Source organism: Mustela lutreola, chromosome 10 (genome assembly GCF_030435805.1).
Source record: "Mustela lutreola isolate mMusLut2 chromosome 10, mMusLut2.pri, whole genome shotgun sequence".
Taxonomy (NCBI): domain Eukaryota; kingdom Metazoa; phylum Chordata; class Mammalia; order Carnivora; family Mustelidae; genus Mustela; species Mustela lutreola.
Genome location: NC_081299.1, coordinates 48847767 through 48871443, shown reverse-complemented (window position 1 = coordinate 48871443; position 23677 = coordinate 48847767).

Below are 23677 nucleotides of genomic sequence, written 5' to 3'. Positions count from 1 at the left end.
TGTATTTTCATTGTTAGTGTATAAGAAAGCCACTGATTTCTCTCTCTCAAAGAGAGAGAGAGAGACAGGAAAGAAAGGGAAGATGAAAGAGAAGGCTCAGCCCAAATAGGACCCAAGGTACGATTTATGAAGTATACAAACAAAAACAGACAAACAAAAAGACTGATAAAAGTATATGACAAGAGAAAAAAATATATATATGCAAATAAAGGAAGAACCTCGTCAAAAAGAACCCCAAGTATAAAATTTATATACTATCAGGGCAAACAGAAAAACACAGAAACAGTGGTGGAAGAAAAAGTTGGGAGAGTGGTTATAAATTCTCAGGGTGGGCGAGGAAGGTTGTTTTGATTCTTCCTGGATGTATCTTAATATCTTTGTTAAAGGACTCAACTTTCCTAAGATAAAGGGGGATTAAAAATTGGTTTACCTATAGGGGTAATATTGATTGGGGAAAGGGGATTACTTTGAGGTTTAACTCCATATGAATATTAAAAATAAAAATAAAAAGGAATAAACTAGACTAAGCTAAACTAAAATTTAAAAAAAAAGAAATTAAAAAAATAGAAATGCAAAAGAAAAACACAGGTGTATGTATCAAAAAGTTCAGGTTAGAAGGTTATTATGGAATTTGATGTACTGGACAGCTCACTGTGATCCTAAATAGGTTAAAAATTATCTATATATAAAAAAATGAACCAGAATAGTTAAACAATAAATGTTAAAAATAAATGTTGTCCTATGAAGTAGTGGTGGTTGTTCTCTTGCAGTCTTTTTTTTTTTTTTCTTTCTTGGTTTGTTTTCTGGGGTAGGGGCCTGCCACATGGGTTTTCAGTCAATGATGTTCCCTGAGTTAAGTCCTCCGGCCCCCCTCAAGGGGGTGGGCTCTGAGGAAACTGTTTTTTTTTTTTTTTTTTCAGACTTTTGTTCTCTGGCGGTTTTTATGTTTGTTCACTTTTTTTTTCTCTCACCTTGACCGCTTTTGATAGTTTTTGTAGTTTTAGAGGAAAACAAACTGCACCCTGACCTCCCTCTCAGAGAGAAGCCTCAGTCTGGCTGCAGAGCCCAAATAAGTTCCCCTTTGGCCACTGTCAGAGCAGGTTCTGAGTCGTGGTCCCTGGGGACGCAGGATGTTTTGCTTATACCCAAAACTAAGGCAGCAGCGGCTATCTGGGAGCTCCAGACCACCAGGGAGGTTCCAAGCATTGATCGCACACTGAGATTTTCCCGCTGGCCCTGGCTGGGAGTGCCTGGTCTTTCTGGGTCTAAGAGCGCCCGGCTTGCATGCACCTCTTTCAGGGGAGGCTGTGGGGTGCGCGCGCATCTCAGGCTCTGAGAACGGGGTGCAGGTCCGAAAGCACAAGCCTGGGCTTTTGTATTCTCAGGGGAGGATGAGGGGTGCGCGTATCTCAGGCTCTGTAGCAGGGCTCGCGCATTCTGCCATCTGGCATGGCTCCCATCCCCTCACAGAAGCCAGAACCCAAGCATTCTCGGGTGCGCTGGTGGCTTAGGGACCAAGACCTGGTTTCTCCGCTGCACTCTCTCTGGCTCAGCGCCAGGGAAGGCTGTCCTGGGACCGGGGACTTAAGCCCCTGTCCCTAGCCACCCCGATTCCCAAATCCCCCACCCTCCCCCCACCCCGTGATCCTTTGCTCTTTTTGAGTGTTTTCAACCAGACTCCAAGTTAATGCTAGTCCCCAGATGCAGGGCACTCTCAGATTGGGGTATTACTTTCCAACTGGTCGCCTCTGGTGGCTCCCTCCCTTTTTTGTTTATCTTCCGATATCAGTCCACCATTCCCACTCCACTTTACCTGCCCACTGGCGTCTTCTGCCCCTGTAGAGATCCAGACATGTATAATTCTGATCTCAGGATGATTTCATGGGTGATCGGAGTTCTTTGGTAGGTAATGAGCTCACTTTAGGGTACAGGTTGAAAAGGCGCCTCCTCCTACTTCCTCACCATCTTGCCCACCCTATAATTGATTTCTAATTTCATGCTGTTGTGGTCTGAGAAAAGATGCTTGCTATGATTTCAATCTTCTTCAAATTTTTGAAACTTGTTTTGTGGACTAATATGTGATCTGTCTTAGAGGGTATTCCATGTGCATTTGAAAAGAATGTATCCTGCTATTTTTGTATGAAACATTATATATATATTTATATATATATATATATATATATATATATATATATATATAGAGAGAGAGAGAGAGAGAGAGAAAGAGAGAGAGAGATCAATCTATATATATCTATATATATCTGTTAGGTCTATCTAGTCTGATATGTCTTTCTTTTTTTTTAAGATTTTATTCATTTATTTGAGAGATAGAGATCACAAGTAGGCAGAGAGGAAGGCAGAGAGAGAGAGGAAGGGAAGCAGGCTCCCTGCTGAGGAGAGAGCCTGATGTGGGGCTCAATCCCCGGACCCTGAGACCAGACCTGAGCCGAAGGCAGAGGCTTAACCCACTGAGCCACCCAGGTGCCCCCTAATATGTCTTTCAAAGACACTGTTTCCTTATTGATTTTCTGCCTGAATGATCTATTTATTGACATAAGTGGCAGGTATTAAAGTCCCCTACTATTATTATTTTACTGGCATTATCTTCCTATATGATGTTAATATTTGCCTCATGTCTTTAGATGTTCCAATGTTGGGTGCACAGATATTAATAATGATTATATCTTATTGTTGGATTGATTCCTTTATTATTTTGTAATGCCTTTCTTGTCTCTTTTTACAGTCTTTGTTTTGAAGTCTGTTTGGGTGATATAAGTGTTGCCATTCTGGCTTTTTCTTCTCTTCCATTTGCATGATGTATCTTTTTTTTTTCCCCCCAACTCTTCATTTTCAGTCTCTATGTATCTGTACGTAGGTCTGAAGTGAGTCTCATGTAGGCAACATATAGATGAGTCCTGTTTTTTCATCCATTCCATTACCCTCTGACTTTTGATTGGAACATTTAGATTTACATTTAAAGTAAGTATTGATGTGTGTACTTATTGCCATTTAAAAATTGTTGTCTAGTTATTTTGTAGTGCTTCTCTGTTCCTTCTTTTCTTGCTCTCTTTCCATATAGCTGATGACTTTCTTCAGTGTGATGCTTGACTTTCTCTTTATTAATATCTTTTAACAGATTTTTGGCTTGTCGATACCATAAGATTCATAAATAACATACCAAGTGTATAGCAGTCTATATTAAGTTCAAACACATTCTAGAAGAACTTCATTTTTACTCATCTCTCCATGTTTATGTATATGTTGTCATATTTTACATCCTTTTCTTGTGTGATTTCCTTGAACTTTTTAGATATAATTGATTTTACTGCTTTTGTTTTTTAACCTTCATACTAGCTTCGTAATTGATTGCTCTATTACCTTTACTGTATGTTTACTTCATTTATGGACTGTTTTCCTTTATAGTTTTCTTACTTTTAATTGTGGCCTTTGTTTGACCACTTACAGAGGTCACTTTAACATTTATGTAAGTCTGATTTAGTGACAATAAACTTCTTTAACTCTTGCTGTCTTAGAGATTCTTTATCTGTACTTCAGTCTGGATAATGACCTGTAGAGTATTCTTGTTTGTAGTTTTTGTTTCTTGTTTTTTTACCTTTCAGAACATGAATATATCATACCATTCTCTTCTAGCTTTTTCAGTTCCAGCTGAAAAATCAGCTAATAGCTCTATGGGGTTTCCCATGTATGTAACTGTTTGCTTCTTTCATTGCCTTTCAAATTCTCTCTTTATCTTTAATCCTTGACATTTTTATGATGTATCATGGTGTGAATCTGTTTGGTCTCACCTTGTTTGGAACTCTCTGTGATTCCTGAACCTAGATATCGGTTTCCATTCTCACATTTGGCAAGTTTTCAAATATTATCTCTTCAAATAATTTTCTGGCCCTTTCTCTCTTCTTCTGGGACTCCAGAAATGATGCCCAAGATATCCTTTAACCTGTCCTCAGCTTTGTTGTTGTTGTTCTTTTTATTTTTGCTGTTCAGCTTGGGTACTTACTATTACTCTGTTTTCCAGGTCTCTGATCTGTTCTTCTGCATCCTCTAATCTACTATTGATTCCCTATAGTGTATTTTTCATTTCTGTATTGTATTTTTCAACTCTGATTCATATGTTTAGTATTTCCTATCTCTTTGTTGAATTTCTCCTGAATTCACCCACTTTGTCTCCAGTCCAGTGAGTTTCTCTATGACCATTGCTTTTAGCTCTACATTAAGTAGTTTTGTTATCTCTATTTCATTTATTTTTCTGACGTTTTATGTTGTTCTTTCAGCTGGAAAAATATACCTTTATTTCCTCATTTTTTTTTTTTTTTACTTTCTGTGTTTCTATGAATTGGGCAGAAAAACTACTTCTCCTGAATTTGAAGGGCTGCTCTTATGTATGTTCATCCCTTGTATAGTCTATGTATACCTGGCACCTTTGCTGGCTGTCTGGAGCTGTGGCTGGAATGGTCTGGGGGTCCCAGGGCCCTCTGTTTGGGATCTCCTGGTGAGATGGCAAGAGCTGAATTTGGCATGGGCCAGGGAATTTCTGGGCTTCTTTGCACAGGGAGCACCCTGGCAGGAAAGCTGAAGCTGAAGTGGATGTAAGCCAGGGGGTCCAGAGCACTGTGTGCACTGGGAATCCTGGCATAATGACTGGAACTGAGGCAGGGTACAGGCAATTTTATCCTGGGGTGCTCCACATAGAGGGTACCCTTATGAGACAGTTGGAGCTGAGGTGGGCACTGTCTCAGGGCACTCTTCATTGGGGACGCCCTAGTGAATTGTACAGCGCAAAAGTGGGTATGGGCCAAGAAATCTCAGGACACTGTGCATCAGGGGTGCCCTAGCAAGTCATCTGGAGCTGAGGTAGTATGGGCTTGGTGCTCTGGGGTGCTTTGCATCTGTGTCATTGTGGCTAGAATGGCTGGAGCTGTAATGAGCACTGATCAGATGTGTCCTATTACAGTGCTGAGGCCACCTTGCTGGGACAGCTTGGGCTGGTGTGAGCTAGGGGGCTGGGTGGTAGGCTGGCTAGGATACTTAGATTCTATTCCTCTCTACACTATCAAATTTGCAGTATTGGGTGTGGGGGTTTCTGTTGTTTCCATGTCTCCATCTCTCTTGCTGTTCTCTGTGTGGTCTCTCTCCCTTGTTGGGTAGAAACTATTCATTCAGCTCTCAATTGTTTTTTAGGAGGAATTGTTTTATAAATTAAGTGTATATTTGGTATGTCCTTGGAAGAGGTAACTTCAGGGTCTTTATGTGTCACTTTCTTGTACTTCTCTTTCGGTACATACCCCTTTACACCTGCTTTTGAAGATAGAATGTGGGACCTAAAAGACCCTGGCAAAATAAGATTGTCAGTATTTCAGATTAATAAGGTTTAGGGTTTGGGTATAATTTTACTGGATTTCTATGGTTGCTGTTGTGTTTTATTTATTTTTATTCATTTTGCTAGCCAATTTAGTAATTATTCTTTTTTTAATATATTTATGCCATCCAATCCACATATATTTATAGTGATAGGAGATAGTTATGTTTAGAAGGTACTAGCTTTGAAACTATTCTAGCTATTTCCAGTAGTATGTGAGTAATTTATAAACTCAAAACTCAGTTGCTTTATCCAAGAGTTGAGGCTAGTCATTATCTCGTCTTCTTAACAAGGATGCTATGAAGCTCAAATACAGCAATATGCATGAAAGTGCTTTTTAAACTGGCGGGAAGAAGGGAAGCAGGGATGGCATGAATATGAGTATACTTGTGTTAGTTTGCTCAGGCTGCCAAAACAAAATACCACAGACTGTGTGGCTTAAACAACACAAATTTATTTTCTCACAGTTCTGGAGGCCAGAAGAGCCAGCAGGGTTGGTATCTTCTAAGGCCTCTGTTCTTGATTTGTAGATGACCATCTTTTACTATGTCCTCAAATGGTCTTTCCTCTATGCACATGCAGTCCTCATGTTTTTTGTGTCTAAATATCCCCTTCACATAAGGACATCATATTGAATTAGGGCCTACCCTAATAGACTCATTTTAATCTAATCATCTCTTTAAAATCCGTATCTTTAAATATAGCCATATTCTGAGGTACTGGGGATTAAGACTTAAACATGGGACTTCAGTTTGCTGGGGCATAATCTAATCCATAATAATATTGTACAAACCATTATTTAAAGTTTCTGATTTTCTGCAGACTTTCAGATTTCTTTTTTTTATTTATGAAAAATATTTTAATTTGGTTACAAGTTAATATGAATATGATGAAAGTAGAGGAATTTGGCCATGAGGTTCTTTGCAACTATCCCACTGTATAACTGCAGAATTCAGTTATATTAAGAGATACCAATTAACTTGGAAAGAAATTCCAAAATGGTAGCTCTAGTTTAAAGCAAACTGGATGGCTTCTCAGTTGGTTAAACATCTGTCTTCAGCTCAGGTCATGATCCCAGGGTCCTGGGAAGGAGCCCCATGTCAGTTTCTCTTCACTGGGCAGTCTGCTTCTCCCTTTCCCTTCTCCCTTTCCCTGTGCCCTTCCCCCAACTTGTATTCTCTCTCTCTCTCTCTTTAATAATTTGATTAAATCTTTTAAAAATATAAAGCAAATTATGAGAGAAATCACACACACACACACACATATCCTATGTAAAATTATTATTGTTCCACTAATAATGTTTTCTAGAAGTCCTGTGAAGAATCATTTGAGAAAGCATACAAGAAATGTTCCAACAGAAGTTTAGCATTAAAAAATGTAATGATAAAATGACTGTCTTTCTGCTGATTCACTCTGTTTGATGGCACATTGCTAACTCCCATCTGCCTCTCACTCTGTTTCCATTCTTCTGGTTCTACAGCTGCAGGTTTCTTTCCTCTGCACCCCCCTCATCCCACACCTTCTGTTCCCTATATCACAGCACAACTCTTCTATAAATAGTGCTAAGGCAACCACCTGCACCATCATTTGTCAATAGTATCTCTCTCTCTATGGCTTTATTTAATTTATTTATTTTCTTTTTTTACTGATACTGTCTACATTTCACAGGCTGGCCCTTAGCATAGGTCCAGTTATCTAATTTATCTGCATTCATATTATGTGGAAGGCTGTCATATTATTGACAACATTCACCTGTCCTCTCCTAGATCTCCTCTGGCAACAATTTATTCCTCAATATATGTTCCAGGAGCCTACTTGTATTTCCTCTGTTGTAACACTTGTCACATTGTGTGTACTTGTTTGTAGATTCTGTCCTCTCTGCAGGATGGATAATTCCTGAAGATAGCAACCATGTCTTCTTCATTGTGATTTCCCTTTAAATTAGCACAATGTCTGTTGTAAAGTAGATTTTAGTTTACCTTCAAAAGATAGGGTGTATAGTGTTTTAAAGCATCCTGGAGCCAAACTGCCTCAATTTTTGACAATGTGTGATCTTAGGTAACTTGCTTAGCCCTCTGTTATCTCTAAAATGGAGATAACAACACTACTTATCTCTGAGACTGGTGGGAATTCTAGGAGGTGATATAGTTAAGCATTTAGAACAATGTCTGATGCATAGGAAACTAGAATAGATTGATAGCTATTATTGTTATTGGCAGTTAAATTATGGTTAGTGGGATGAAGGGATGTATGGGTAAATGCATTTTCAGTTGACATTTGGCACTAAGTTGCTAAGTTAGTATCACTAATAAAGTTTGAGGCATGTTTTGTTCTAATTTTAAAAATACATTAGACATTTCAGATGTCTTTAAAATATGGTTCATTTTGCTTTACTACCAGATTTGTCTTGTCAACAGTGATTATAGGGGCTCTATCAGAATCAATATTCTGGCATGAATTTTTAAGAGGGAATGGGTAGGATGCAGTTTTCCCCTAGCATTTCTTAAAGCATCTTAAATTGTATTCACATCAAAAGTTTCCCTTTCATCATATTTTGTCTTTTCATTTTTCAAAAACTATTTTCCCTGGAGTGCTGGCACATAGTAAGGCACTCGATATTGGTTGAATGAATGAATGAATGGCATAGGATAGACAATGTGAGGAATTATTGTTCAAGAAGTTCACTGCTAGAAATACACTGGAATATTACAACTGGAGAATAACTCTAAAGAATAGATTCATTATGGTGGGATTCTTTGTTTTTCTTTTTTTGTTGTTGTTCCTTGTTTTACATTATAAAATAAGCTTTTATTGTAATAGAGTAGAAAGGTCCCTAGTCTCTATTTTTTTTTGGTTGTATGAAGAGTAGAAGTCATTTATGTTCCATGAGCCTCAGTTTTTCATAGTTAAATGAAGATAATTATATTCATCTTATAGTAGTGTGTGGATTAAAAGATACAGTTGTATTGAAATACCTATGCATAGTGGTGTCTGTGAAGGCTTTCATTTTCTTTCCTCTGGCTAGTCATCAGCCATATTTTTCACTTTCTCATTGTAACAAGAGAATGGTGATGATTAATAAGATACTGTAGTTATAAGCAACTTGGTGGGGAAAATTCTTTGCTTATTCTGTGAAAGTATTGAACAAAAAAAAAAAATTCAAGTTAAAAACATCAACTTTATGATGGAAAATGAATGCCTAGATCAGGTAGTATTTTTCAAAGTTTTGGAACTTTGGACAAATAGGAATTTGGCCCTCAACCACTTCAGATATCTATAGACCAGAGTTTCTGTGAACTTGATCAAACCTAAAGGCTTCCAACTTGAAACAAATTATTGTAAGGGTGATATAGCTATAGGTATTTCTACTAACCATAGAGGTAAAAAGCAAAAACAAAATTCCTTGCATCTGAAACTATCTATGTTCTTCATTTCAAGTTTTTATTTAACTTCTAGTTAGTTAATATGTAGTGTAATAATAGTTTCAGGGATAGAATTTAGTGATTCATCACTTACATATAACATCCAGTGTTCATCACAAGTACCTTCCTTAATACTGTATTTACATTTTTTAACCTATTTCTTCTTTAATTTTTGCAAAAGACTGCCATTTAGTTATATGGGTTCACCTATCACATTACAATGGCTATTGCATGTCAGCTAGAGAAAGAGCACCTTGGGAGGATAGAGATGTAGTTTCTAGTCCTTGACCTATTCTGATAAGCTACATCCTTTGGTCAAGTCACAACATCCACTTAATGACCAGCATGAAACCAGAACAGGATTTTTCCTCAAAGATTTAAGGTTTTGTACAAGAAATACACCTCACCTATTCTAAGAGTCCTTAAGGTGAGAAGAGGGAAAAGCTATGAAAGCAGTGGTAATTCTAAAAGCAACCAGCTGGCCTCATTTAATGATAATTGACCCAAAGAAGGTACCATATCAATCAACCATTAATCTGATTCAAAGATTTCTGTTTTTCATTTGAGCTCTTTTTCTTTTTTATAAATTTTTGAGGTAGCTTGCTGAAATGGAAGGCATTAAACTAGAAATCAGAAGGTACATTTCTTTGTTGGACTCAAGTTTATCATTTCCTTCATATGTTTCCTTGGGTAAGTCTCTCTCTGATTTTTTGAAGTCTGACCTCTTTTTTTTTTAATGAAAATAAATTTTCAGCACTGACTAATTTATATATACTTTGTGATAACCTAATTTAATTGAACTTAGCAAATATTTGTGAACTATTGCTAGGTTTCAGGCACTGTTACTTGATGCATTTATTAGATTCAACAAAAATTCTTGGACATCCACCATTTACTAGATGCTCTGCTGAGTTCTAGCCTACTGTCACAGGAGCTATAATCTCATGAGGGATGATGCATGAAATCTATTGATGTGTTCAGTACTATCCCAAAAGTATAACCATATTATTATATGAAAAGTGGATGGGATGATTAACTCTGCCTCAGGTAGCGGCAAGGTCAAAAGCCTCAGAAATAAAGTGACACTTATGTTTGATCGTAAAGCATAGACAGAATTTCTCTAGGTTAAATTCTCTAGGTTAAAGGATTAGCAAAACAGAGAATAAATATAGAAATATCTGATTCAAGCTATATTCAAAGCTATATTACATACTTGATGATGTCATCATCAAGACAGCATGGTACGGCACATGGATTAATGGAACAGAATAGACAACCCAGAAATGGACCTTAAATTCTATGATCAACTAATCTTTGACAAAGTGGGAAGGAATATCCACGGGGAAAAAAGTCTTTTCAATAAATGGTGCTGGGAAAATTGGAGAGCTACATGCAGAAGAATGAAACTGGACCATTTTCTTACACCATATACAAAAATAGATGCAAAATGGATGAAAGACCTAAATGTGAGACAGGAATCCATCAAAATCATAGAGGAGACTATAAGGATACCGCCTATTTCTTATCTTCTCTCTTCTTGCCACCTTTAGTCACTTGTACTAAAGATTGGCTTCCTCATATGATCCTACTTATATGAAATGTCTAGAATAGTCTAGATCATAGGCAGAAGGTATATTAGTGGCTAACAGGAAAAGAAAGGGACTTTTAATGAGTACAGGGTTTCATTCTGGGGTGATAAAAAAAATTCCAGAATCAGTGATGATAGTTGCACAACTCTGAATCTACCCCAAGCCCCTGAATTGTGTACTTTAAAATACAAAATTCATGGTATGTGAATTATAAAATAATAAATCTGTTATTTAAAAAAACACACAAATAATAGTTTCCAGAATGAAGTAAATGGCCTCTGGAAAATTCCAGATGTCATACTGTGGCTCTTATCACCAAAGGTTGACTCTCATATCCAGTTTCAAATAGAGCAAAACACATCTAAAGGGAGAAAAAAGTATTACTGGCCCATTGGAACAGGAGTCCATTCCCAGACTGTCACCTTTGGGCAGAGGAACATAATCATGAAACACAAATATGATCCACTTTTGGCTCAGTGGATAGAGGGTGTGCTTTATAATCAGACTGTGCTAGATTGAAATCTATGTTCTTTCAAACCAACCAGCTATATCACCTTGGACTAGTCATGTCTCTTCCCTTGACTCAAACTATTTTTCTGATAAGTCAGGATAATAATTCAGAGCTTTCAGAAAGATTAAGTAAAATAATATATCAGAAGACTCTAATACAGTTCTTGAGATAGGTGGCAAATTCCATTCTCCCTTGAGATCTAGGCATATGTAGGGAATGTGGGAATTGGCAGAGTCTACCAGGAAGTAGTATTTCCCCTTCTATAGTGTAGGGTTATTTGGGAGGGGGGGCAGGGTCCGAGAGGCTTCCCTATCAGGGACTATATTTTTTCAACTTTCCTTGTGTGACCTGGCCATGGTCTATATTTTTCTAGTGGTGTGTGCATGAAAAGGATGTGTATTGCTCTGAGCCAGGGTTTTAAAGAAGCAGGGTTATATTTTTCCCTCCCTCTTCCTCCTCATCTGGCTCTGAAGCCTTTTTGCATGCCAAGCTACAAGATTGTAGGACTGGATTCTTGAACAATTCTGTGAGGGTGAACTACACACAAAACAGGAACAGAAATGTTAGACTCCTGCACAAATGAGGAGTAAACTTTCATTGGGTTAAGTTAATGAAATTTGGAATGTATTGATTATAGCAGCTAGCATTATTCTAACTAATACAATATACAATAAGGCTCTATCCTTGCGATCTCATTGAGAAAAGACAAATTATACTATCCTGGGGTTCATTGCTTTGTTTCCTCATAGAATATCAAATCTCATTCATTTGAATTCAATGCCATTTATGTTGCCTTTATGAAAGTATTTTTCAAAAAGATCAATGAAATAAAACTGTAAAATTCACGAGGCTATTCCATGACCCTTGAATTATTTTTTTCTACCCTCTTTCAACATTCATTCAGCAAATATTTATTGAGTGCCTTGGTTGGAAGAGAGGGGCTAGTGGAGATATATTTTAGAAAATAGATAGAAATACTAGACTGGGTAATTGGAAGGTAGTGCTCAAGGCAAGCTATAGATCATAGGTGTATTACAACAGCCTTCATGAAAACCTGCTGACTTTTCAAAGTATATTTGATGATTGCATCTACTTTCAAGTCTTTAGCTATTGCTTACCAGATATAATACACCTAATTAAAACATATTTTTCTCTCCAACATGTTAATCCTATGTGAGCTTATTGCCCAAGGAATTCCTAAGCACTACAGCTGATAATGTTAGAGAACAGAGACCACTGGAGGTTTGTAGAAAAAGTAAGGCTTTAGAGCCATTGAAATCTACATTCAAATCCTGTTTTCAACCTGAAACTGGTTTTCCTTATCTGTAAAATGAAAAATTTAATTGCTATTTCTCAGGGTTTTAAAGAGAATTTTAATTCACTTATATATAGTGAGTAGTAGTCTAGTAAATGACTAATAAAAGATAACAGGTATAATACTTGCCCTGAAAAATTCCCATCTAATTAATTCAGATCTCTTATGACCTCATGACTGACAAGTACACTGTGTGGTTACTGCGTGATTTAGCTCCTCCACCTTTTAACATATATAAAGAGCTCTCTGACCAAGTCTGACTTCAGTATGGGATATATGTGTATATGCATGATTGTACAGGTCTACTTATACCATGCATATGTAAACATGAACATATGTGTGCACACATGCACACTTACACATTTTTCTTCTGTTATAGCATTCATGATGGGCCACCCAATTTCCACAGTCTGAAGATTCTAGAGATTTTTCTATTTCTGCCTACATTTTAAAAGTCTCTACTCAGCTTCCTGAATGAAATTTGTTAATTTGTGTCACTATTAAAAGATTTAGGTTGTCTATTATTATTTCTTAGTCCCACCAAGAAGTGAAAACTCAGTGTATCACACCAGGGAGCAAATGAAAGCTCAGAATTTTTAAAAAGTCATCCTGAGCAATAATCTATAAATAAGCTAAGTTAGAATTCTTTAAAAATGATCTGATGTTTCTGGAAATTTTAAAAGCCTTCATAGGAATTGAATATGCATGCCCAAGATTGTTTGATAAAAACACTTGTTCTCATGAGATGCTTAATAAACTTTGGCTTTACCCCTGACAATATGTACCTGCCCAGGTGTGCTCTTAGCTCTTTAAGTCCATGTTACCAAGCAAGAAAGCCGAACATGGAGTATATTTAGTGGGAAGATTTGTTTTTAGTAGATTTTACATGGGAAGGACAGATTTAAGGCATAAAATGGTAGGGACAACACTAATTGTCCTGGTCTCTACTAGATTGCTTGGTGCCCAGCACCATGTTTGACAAATGGTCAATAGAGGTGGAATGGTTGAAGAAAAGAACACTTCCATTTTGAAGGGCATTCATTGTTCTCTGAATCTGTGTCTCCTGTCCCAAAGGGTCACCTATGTTTGTCTTTGGGAATAAGGGTATTGGGATGTTGAAGATATAGGGGCCTTCAGGCAAAGATCGGCCCTTTGCTTAGATAGCTGAGTTATTTTCCCTCCACAAGACCCCACACACTGACACATACTTTCATGTGGGCCAGATTCTCATGAAAAGTGGCATACTAGCTGGCAGCAGGGCAATTATTATACCTGTTATCTTTTATTAGTCATTTACTAGACTACTACTCACTATATATAAGTGAATTAAAATTCTCTTTAAAACCCAGACAAAAATATACATGGATATTTTGGGGTCATTCTTTCATTCAACAAATATTCATGGAATAACATATGTGTTTCTGGCTCTGTAAAACACAAGAAATATAACATCTAGTAACATCAGTCCTTTCTCCTCAACAAAACTGTAACCTGAGTTTAAAATGGCAGATATATGTTCCCTATGCCCTTTGTAACCACACCCACAATAAGGTATTTTAGTTGCCTTCATGTTGCTATTCCTGGGCCAAACAGTTACTAGAAGGAAACTCCTTAGCATCAGAGTCTCTGGTTTATTAACTGTGATGTTCCCAGGATGGGGTCATAATAGATGTTATATATACATGTATATACATATACATATACATATGTATATACATATACATACACACACACACACACGTGTGTGTGTGTGTATAGATATATATAGATATATACTTGTTGAATGAAGGGATTAAACACAATGGGCACCAAGGGTGAAATCTGTTAGAGGTCTCAGAGTTTGGGAAGTTACAATTCTGATTCTAGAAATTAACAGCTTAGTCAAGGAAATCTAGTCTTACTCTCTGGACTTGTAATTGGTAAACCCTTCCAATGAGGACCTATGCATGGTTAGTTTAGAAAGGGCATATTTTTTGCCTTTTCACATGCTCCTAGGGACATATCTATTATATATTACAGCTAGTGTATACCACTACCCTTATTTCCTCTTTAATATTAATGGAAAAATAAAATAGAATGAACAGAAAAGTGTCCCAAGGTGTGATAAACATAAAAGCTTCAGAGAACATTCAAGTATAAATCATCTGGCACCTATAGTCACTGAGTGATCATTAAAATGTCAGAAACTCTATAGGCTAGGCTATGTGGGCAATGACCCACCTGTTGTAGACCAGAGTAGACTAGACTGGTTTGTTGTAAAATAGAATGATTATGAAAATAATCTAGACTGTTGTAAAATGGAATGACTATGAAACAAATGGAAAGAAGAGGCTTCAGAGTCAGACAGACAGAGGTGTACTTCCAACTGTTGCTATGTGGTTTTGAGTGTTACGGAACCTCTCTGGATTTTGCTTTCTTAAGTTGAAAAATAGCCATGTGATCCAGCAATCCCATTTGTGGGTATATATCCATAGGAAATAAAATCAGTATCTTGAAGAGCTATCTACACTCCCATATTCACTGAAGCATTATTCACAACTGGAAACAACCCAAGTGTGTATCAACAGATGAATGAATAAAGAAAATGTGAGGTATATATATGCACACACACATACACACATGCATACACACAATGGAATCTCATTTGGTTATAAAAAAAGAAGGAAATCCTGCCATTTGTGACAACATGGATGAACCTGGAGGACATGTTGCTATGTAAAATAAGCCAGACAGAGAAAGACCTCTGCATTATTTTCCTTATCCATAAAATCTAAAAAGAAAAGTTAAACTCATAGAAGCAGTGGAGAATAGTATGGTGGTTACCACGGTCTGACGAGTGGAAGAAATGGGGAGATGTTAGACAAAAGGTACAAACTTTCAGTGATAAGATGAATAAATTCTGGTGTCTAATGGTGACTCTAATTAATAATACTATATTGTATACTTAATATTGACTAAGAGAGTAAATATTAAGTATTCTTACCACACATCCATGAAAAAGTAACTATGTAAGGTGATAGAAGTGCTTAGCTTGATTGTGGTAATTATTTCACAACGTATATGTATATCAAGTCATCACATTGTATGCCAGAAAATTTTTATTTGTCAATTATACCTCAGTGTAGCTAGAAAAAAATTAAGTCAGAAAAAAAAACAACAACTAGGGTTAATACTACATACTTCATAAAGTTTGAGATAGTTATATGAGATTATGCAAACTGAGAGCCTAGTTCAGTGAAAGCCTAAATTATTAGTAATTTTTAGTCATAGCTGTTGTTTTCTTGAGTCAAATTTTTCATCACAGTGCAGCCAGTAAAGGACATGTGCTTAATGTACCTACCACTTTTCTAATTGTCGCTGGTATATGATGCTAATTAAATGAGTTTCAATTATGCAGCACTTGAATTAGAGGAGGGCTGGAGAAATGAATTCTAATCATCAACAGAGCCAGTTTCAACCAGTGTGTATCTGTGTCCTGTGATCACCTGGGTTTGTTATTCTAGGTGTTTAACTGGCCATAATGGATTTCCTTTGCTTCTAACCCCTTGAGCTAAAACTTAGCCCTTTTATCATTCTTTCAGCCATAGGATAAAGTCTATCATAATACAATGAAAGAGCCCATATTTTAGAATGAGAACGACCTTGTTTTAAATTCTGCCTCTGTTACCAGCTATACTGATTTGGGGAAGTTACTTAACCTCTCTAAACATCAGTTTCTCATCCCAAATGTATACAAATATAATGATTACATATGAGGGGCTCTTACCCTTCAAATTTGCATTCTAGTCTATTACTGGAATGATCTATCTAAATCTAAATCAGATCATGTTTCTTTCTTGCTAAAACTCTTTAAATACCTGCTACATCTATATTAGCTGGTTGGTGGGGGGGTGTTTTTGAAAATATAAGTTCTCTGCTTCCATCCCAGATTAATAAATTATAATATCCTTACATGAGACCAATTATCTATAATTTCATGTAGCTCCCCTGTGAATTACAAGGTTTACATTCATTAGCCTAACTTTTCCATGATTCGACCTCAGCCTCTTTTTTAGTATTATCTCATACACCCCGTATCACAGGCTATGTGTGGCTATACCAACTGCAGACAGCTTTCCTAACATGCATCTGCCCTTGCTCAGGTAGCTTTCTCTGCTGGAATGACTTTCATATCTCTTTTTTCTAAGAGGTAATCTCATCCACATTTTTTAATATTCAGATAAACCTTATCTCCTCTATGAAGGTTTTTCTTGCTGCACTCCCAGGAAGAACTTCATACTTTGTTTAGGCCCCGAAACGTGATGTACAGACTTGAAAATCAAGTGGATGACTATTACAAACATTCATTTTCTTGCGTGTAAGCCTCTAAATGGCTGGTTGGGAGTTGTCTTATTTGTCTTTATGTCATCAGCACAAGCACATAGTACATGGGCAACAAAATTTGATGAAGAAGTGAAGCCTATCTTCTGAAATTATGAACTCTGGTACAGAGATGTGTAGCTTTGATGAATGAGGGCATAGAAACTACAAGTTGTAAATGATCTCTTTGCCTTTGATATGGTAAGAAACAAATCAGTCTCTCTGTTTGGATCATTAAACTTGGACCATTTCATTTGGAGCTCTGGAGAAGCCGTTTCTGCTGAATACTGCCTTCTAATTTTTAGAGCAGTGAGTGGTTTCAGACATTGGTCTGCAGCTGTGGCATTAATACAGATGCTGACATGTCAGTAAACCCAAGGAGCAAAGATTTTTTGGGTGGAAAGATTACCAAAGATTTTCATTTCAGTCCAACCCAGAGGTTCAGGGATGATATAAACAGCATGCTGTTTTATCCATTGGTGATTGCCCAGGGAAGTGTGCTGTGTTTTATGGGCAACCTGGTGGCAGGAGATATATTGTCCAGTGGTTTTTCTACCTGCTGCTTGATTTATGATTGAAGGTCAGCTATATTATGGCTCACCTGCCAATGCTAACTACCTTTTATAAAATTATGGTCCTTCTGAATGGATGAATGCCTCTTAGTTCACACTTTCCATCAGAGTTTTGTAGGTAACAGTTACTGATGCCAGTTGGTTCTTGGCAATAGCATTAAACTTCAAGCCATAGACGTTGAGGACCCTTGGACCTTCTGATGTGTGACTCAGTCCTTAAAATCTTTACAGGGAATACAAATGGTGATGCTAAATCAGGTTGATCTTTCTCCTACTCTCCTTAAACTTCCTTCCCTCTCTAGTGTCATGTTCCGCTGCTGTAAAGAAGTTAAGGGTCTGTCAAACTGGTATTTATTCTCTGCTGAGTCAGGAACTCACTTTATAGCTGCATATTTTTTATTCCCTTTCCATCTAGGAGCAGTGATTTTGGGCTCCAGTTAGGTGATGAATTTTGTTGAGAGATCCTTATAGGAAGAGGGTACATCCACATAATATTCTGAAGTACCCAGTTGGCTATTACTCAGAAAACTAGGTATAGAGGTTTGCAGCCTGACACCTCTTATATTCCTACAGTTCCTGACCTCTTATAATCTACATTTACAATCTAAAGGTGGCGCAGTAGAATGTTGAGAGAATATACTCCAAAGCTAGATAGGACTGTTTGAGTCCTGTTGATATCATTATGTGATTGGCTGTATTCCCCAGCAATAATGGTGACAAAGTGTCATAGACAGCATGTAGTTAGCATCCAGTAAAAATTACAGTTCTTATTAGCATTTTTAGCTAATGATTTTATCAATGCTTATCTTCTCTTATGGTCATTAATAATAACAACACATTAACCTCAGTGTATGTCTCTGCTTCAACTTTATAACAAGGTAAGAGTTTTCTAAAGTTTACCTAATCCACAGTCTTCCACATATATTTATATTGGGATTTTAGCAAAAATAATTACACTTTAATATAATCTTAGTATTTTTTTATGGAAATAGAAATTTCCTAGAAATTCATTTCCTAGAAATATCCACACATGTCACCTGAAAAAATATGTCATTTTAATAATTTCCTACTAAGAAGACTCTGTAGTGAGCCCAAGACATAGCAGGGAGACTGAAATAAGAGTTTAGGTACAAGACATGTAGCAAGGCTATGCTTTGGCTCCTTTGATTACATGCTCTTTCCATTTAGATCAATTAACCTTTCTCAACTTTAGTATCTTTCTTTACTTTTCTCTTTCCTTTTTGATTTTTTTTTTGGTAAAATGAATAACAGTGTACAAATATGAGCAACAAAATTCAAAGGAATTTTATGACAATGGATTAAGAAACAGACACAGATAAAACACTTAGGATAGTCTCTGGCCCATACTTAGCCCTTATAAATGCAAGTTCCCTTCCCAGTAACAGACTTGACCTGAAAATGTCCAATATCTACTATGTATAGAGATAGACAAAATAGCAACAAATAACATACTTAGCAACAAGGAGAGATTTATAGTAAGCACTTACTGTTTTCTACTGTAATTTCAAAGAACTTCTGTTCACCAAATAGTGGTGTTGGGAAATACCATTTGGAAGATGTCCAGGAAACTGCATGCATAATACAATATATGACCTCTTTGAAACATTTTTTGTTCATAGCCTCCCTAATAGTGACACCCAGGGGGAAAGTGAGGCAGCACAGCTCAGCACTGCAGTCATTTGATCTCCGTGGCCACTGCTGACAGAGAAAGAAATAAAACTAAACTGTGATAATTGACAGAAGACGTTTCTGAGGCATATTGGAAAAAAGGTTGTCTAGTTAAGGCTCTTTGACATAATCTAGTTGTAACATTGAGAATGAGTAGTCCCAGATTTTTAGTCTAATGAGACTAATGAATGAGTCCCTTGAGTACAGAGATGATCTCCTTGTTGGCTTTGTATAGCAGAACACAAGATTCAAAGTCTCAAAATTGCTGTTGAATTAACAGATAAATGAAATTTGAAGATATTTTAAAAAATTTGCATTTATAATTTGCCTTGCATAAGAAAGGAACCCAAGAAATGGTTAATTAACTAATTAGTTAATGGGTATAGAGTAGGAAGGTAGATGACTCTTGAGCCCCAATGACTCAGGCATAATTCTAATTTTTCTTCAACATCTCAAAAATATTTCAAATAATCTTTACTTTTCCTAATGAATGATTCTAAGATTTTTCCAAATACTTACTAGCCAAAAACAGTCAGCATATTTTCTACAACTTGGCCAGAATTATAATGTGTAGAGAGAAGGCCAGGCTAATTTTTAAATGGAGTAGGAAAGTTTCCCTTCAGAGGATTGGATTGCCCCAAGAGTTCTTAACTCTTAATGATTGGTCTAAAAAGTGAAGGTAAAAAAAATACTACACTTATTTTTTTGGTTCTCACTGAAGTTACTAACCACAGCACTATGCCTAATTCTTACCTGCTTACAAACTGGTAAGAAAGGTTTTCTCATCTGAAATAGACCAACAATATATTGACTCATTATTGGTCTCCTTTTTAGCTCTCCATTACATTGAATATTAGAGCTTCATAATACAGATCTTAGGCCACCTTTAAGACATAGCATTCTTTCAGCTATTAGAAATGGTCATGAACCTTTGAGTTAGTATCTTTAAGCATCTGTGGAAACAGGGGCTATTACATCTCAAAGTGAAGTTCACTTTTTACTAAGTATCATCTATCAGTCTCATCAGTAATTTGAAAATGATTAAAGGAACACAACATAGAACTACAGTACTGGCCATCCCATGGGCACTAACTCCCAAAGAAGCATATTTTCTTTCAGTTACAATCACTGTAATCATTAAGCCATCTGGGTCTAATTGATTTCCATACAATAGATAGGCATGCTTTCTAAGAGATTATTCTAGTGGTACTAAATGAAGACTGCTGAAACCTTGGATTGGTTTGTTATTGGATTTTGATATATATTCTTGATTCAATTAGATTTATCCACCCTTATCAAGATAGTCCAATGGGCTCTTTTAATTCTAAGAATTTATTCATGCTGCATGATAAAGGCCCTATATATTCTAATAGTTAACTAAAATACCACACATGTGATAACTGTTTCATCACTGCAGGATCTAGAGCTGCACTGTCCAATACGGTAGCCACTAACTAAATGTGGCTGGCAATTCAGATTTAAAATTTAGTTAAAACTAAACAAAGTTAAAAATTCAGTTTCTCAGTCATAGTAGTCTTGTTTCAAGTGCTCTATAGTTGTATATGGCTAGTGTATTGAGCAGCATATATATAGAACATTCCTGTCTTTGTTGAATGTTCTACTGGATAGCACTGATCTAGGGCGACCAACAAAGATATCCCGATTACAGCAGAGTTAATTAACGTCTGCAGGGTAAGCCACATGGTGTTGCATTTATTTCCATTATTTCTGTAAATCAGAAAGAAATGTGTTTACCCTGGATGATATGGAGTCCTTTGTAGTCAGTTACTTGATTTGAGCTTCAAGATTCTGAAATTCTATGTCACTATTTTTTTTTTTTTTTTGGTCTGCTGCTCTCCTGCCATTTTTCTAATTAACTCTTTGTTTCTCATGTATTTTTTTTAGAATGGCGGCACACTGTCTGGCAAGGGGTAAGAAGAGAAAGGGAAAAGGATTAGAGGGTACACTGATGTCTAAGCAATAAAACCCTGGCGTTCTGGGTTTAGACGTTCTCACGTTGTAAGAAGTTCTAAAGTTTCACTTTAGAAAAAGAAGGAGCCTTTAAAGGGTTGATTTCTGCTTTTTCTGGCAAACCTTAACTTCCTGGTTCAAAGAAAAGACATGTATAAATGAGGCCCACAAGGCTTCTTTGACATCAAATCACTCTTACAGCACAACATTTTGATGAGTTAAGTGTAAATGAACCAGAAACATATGGATTAAATTTCCCCCATGATAGTAAGAGGTTAGAAAGATGGAGGGGGGAAACGTGCCTGGGAAAATGCATTTGGGGGTTTGCTGGGCCCTCAGTACTTAAAACTCAGGGTCTACCGTTTTGCTGAAAGCAAACTATAACGTGGAAGCTGTCACCTCAGCTCTGTTCCTTATGCAAAGCTTCCAGGGGAAATTGGAACCGACATTTGGGTTTCTCTTATAATTGATAAGACTATAATCTAGATTGAAAGAGAGCTGTGGCCATATCTGACACAATAGTGAATAAAAGGGAGTGTGTGTGGGGTGGGGGTTGCTCCTTTCCCTGTGATAGTGAGCAGAATCAGCTGATCAGGTGGGGTGGCCCTGGCTCATCCAGGTCTCTTAGAAGAAACATTTTGTTAAAGGCAGTGTTTTTGCATATGAATATACCAACAGAATCAAATCTGCCTTTCTGGGAGCCACTGAAAGATTTGAAATGGAGGAAGATACACGATCAGATCACTCTGGCAACCAGCCATGTGCAGGGTGGATGCAGAGGAGAAAAGATATAAGGGAAGGAGAACAAGTCAGAGCAGATGAGAGATGAGATCCAGAAGTCAAAGAAGAATGTAAATATTTATCAAAAAAAGAAGAATGTTAGGGCTTGGTGATTCACTTGGTATGTAAGATGAAGTGAGGTAATTAGGTAGGTAGGAGTTAAGTAATTTGTCCAAAGTCACATAACTTTTTTCATATCCAGCTCTTTTTACCCCAAAGTTTATGACAAACATAAACCAGTCAACCAAGGGTATTCATTCATTCAATCATTGGTATGTATTTATTGAGAACATACCCTGTGTAAGACCCTGTGTTAGATGCTTGAGATAATAGAGCAAGCTTGGAGATCATTATTGTTGTAGCAGGGAAATTAGCTCACTAGTATCTTATGATATTGTCCTCTAAAATCACTCCTGGAGATAGACCAGATAATCAGAGAAACCTAAATCACTAATACTCCAGCTAGGTTCCTTTGGAATAGTTGCTGTTACACTTTGGTGTAAAGGTTTTGAAATATGTTTGAGTTAAGGGAGAGCTGCTTGCTTTCTCTAAATCAGTTTATCTGTCTGTAAGGAGATCTTGCCCAGTCTCACTTGACAGGCAGCAATATGTTGCATTAGAAGAAATTGCCACTGTTAATACTTATGGGCCCTTATAAATCACTACCACTATGCAGGGTTTTAGACTCCCAAGATGCACCAAATTGGGCCACTTCCCCAAAGAAGCAAACCATTCCTTCAAAAGGACAATACAGGGCGCCTGGGTGGCTCAGTGGGTTAAGCCGCTGCCTTCGGCTGGGGTCATGATCTCAGGGTCCTGGGATCGAGTCCCGCATCGGGCTCTCTCCTCAGCAGGGAGCCTGCTTCCTCCTCTCTCTCTCTCTGCCTGCCTCTCTGCCTACTTGTGATCTCTCTCTGTCAAATAAATAAATAAAATCTTTAAAAAAACAAAAAAAAAAAAAAAAAAAAGGACAATACATCCTCTTATATTATCAATGGAAGTGATAGCCTTTCTGTCAAGAAAAAAACAAGACAAACAAACAAAAAAACCAATGCATCTCTGTTTTTCTTTCATTTCAAACCTATAGGGATCAATGAGTTCCCACTTGATGAATTCTTATTTAACAGAAAGGACTCAAGAGGGAAAGTAGGAACACTTACCAGAATTTACTTTACTCACTCGTATATTCTCACAGTAAAAAAGAGGTAGAACTAATTTAGATGAGGTCTATCCACTTCCTAATCCATGTTCTTTCCATACCACCACCAGTTACAGAATTGAGGGTAAGGAAATCTAATGTACCAGAATTGAGGGTAAGTAATCTTTCCTCCAAATTGTTTCTACCAAGAGGTGCCACAGAGAGAAGGGATGGGGAGAAGACACACTGTAGGCCAAAGCGTAAAGAAGCCAAAATTTGTCATTTCCCCTGAAAGCTACAGACCCCTACACTTCACTACAGTATTTCTAACACAGGTTAAGCTTAGATGTCAAAGACGTGATGGTCTCCAAACACACAGTATACTGACTGAGAAATATATGATGATGTGGGGATGTGTGTATTCTTGACTGGGACATGCCATAATTGCTGTGTTTTGTGAAAGATTCTTACTTTCATCTTGTCAACTATCAATTGCTGAGTTCATTTATGTTAAGCTAATGTTTACCTAAATGCCTTCTATAAAAAGAATATATTTTTTTGTTTACACACACAAAAGGAACACTAATGAACATTAAGTATTTATTTATTTTAATGAAGATTTGGTATTTTTTCTCTCTTCTAAAACTTCCAAGGGTCATACTTTGTTTTCAGAAAAAAAGTTCAAATGCCTTAGAGTGGCATGGCTCCTCATGAATGGCCTATATAATATAAAGTAGACCCTAGCGGTTAAGAGCAAGATCTGGAAAGTGTGAGTTTGAGTCTGGGCTCAGCCAGTTCTCTACTGTGTAAACTTGGCCAAGTCACTTCCTCCATCTTAGGTTCTTGATCTTGACAATGAAAAAAGTAATAATACTACCACTTAAGGTTGTTTTGTTTGAAGATTAAATTATCATATTTAAGAGTCTTGGAACAGTGTCTGACATATAATTAAAA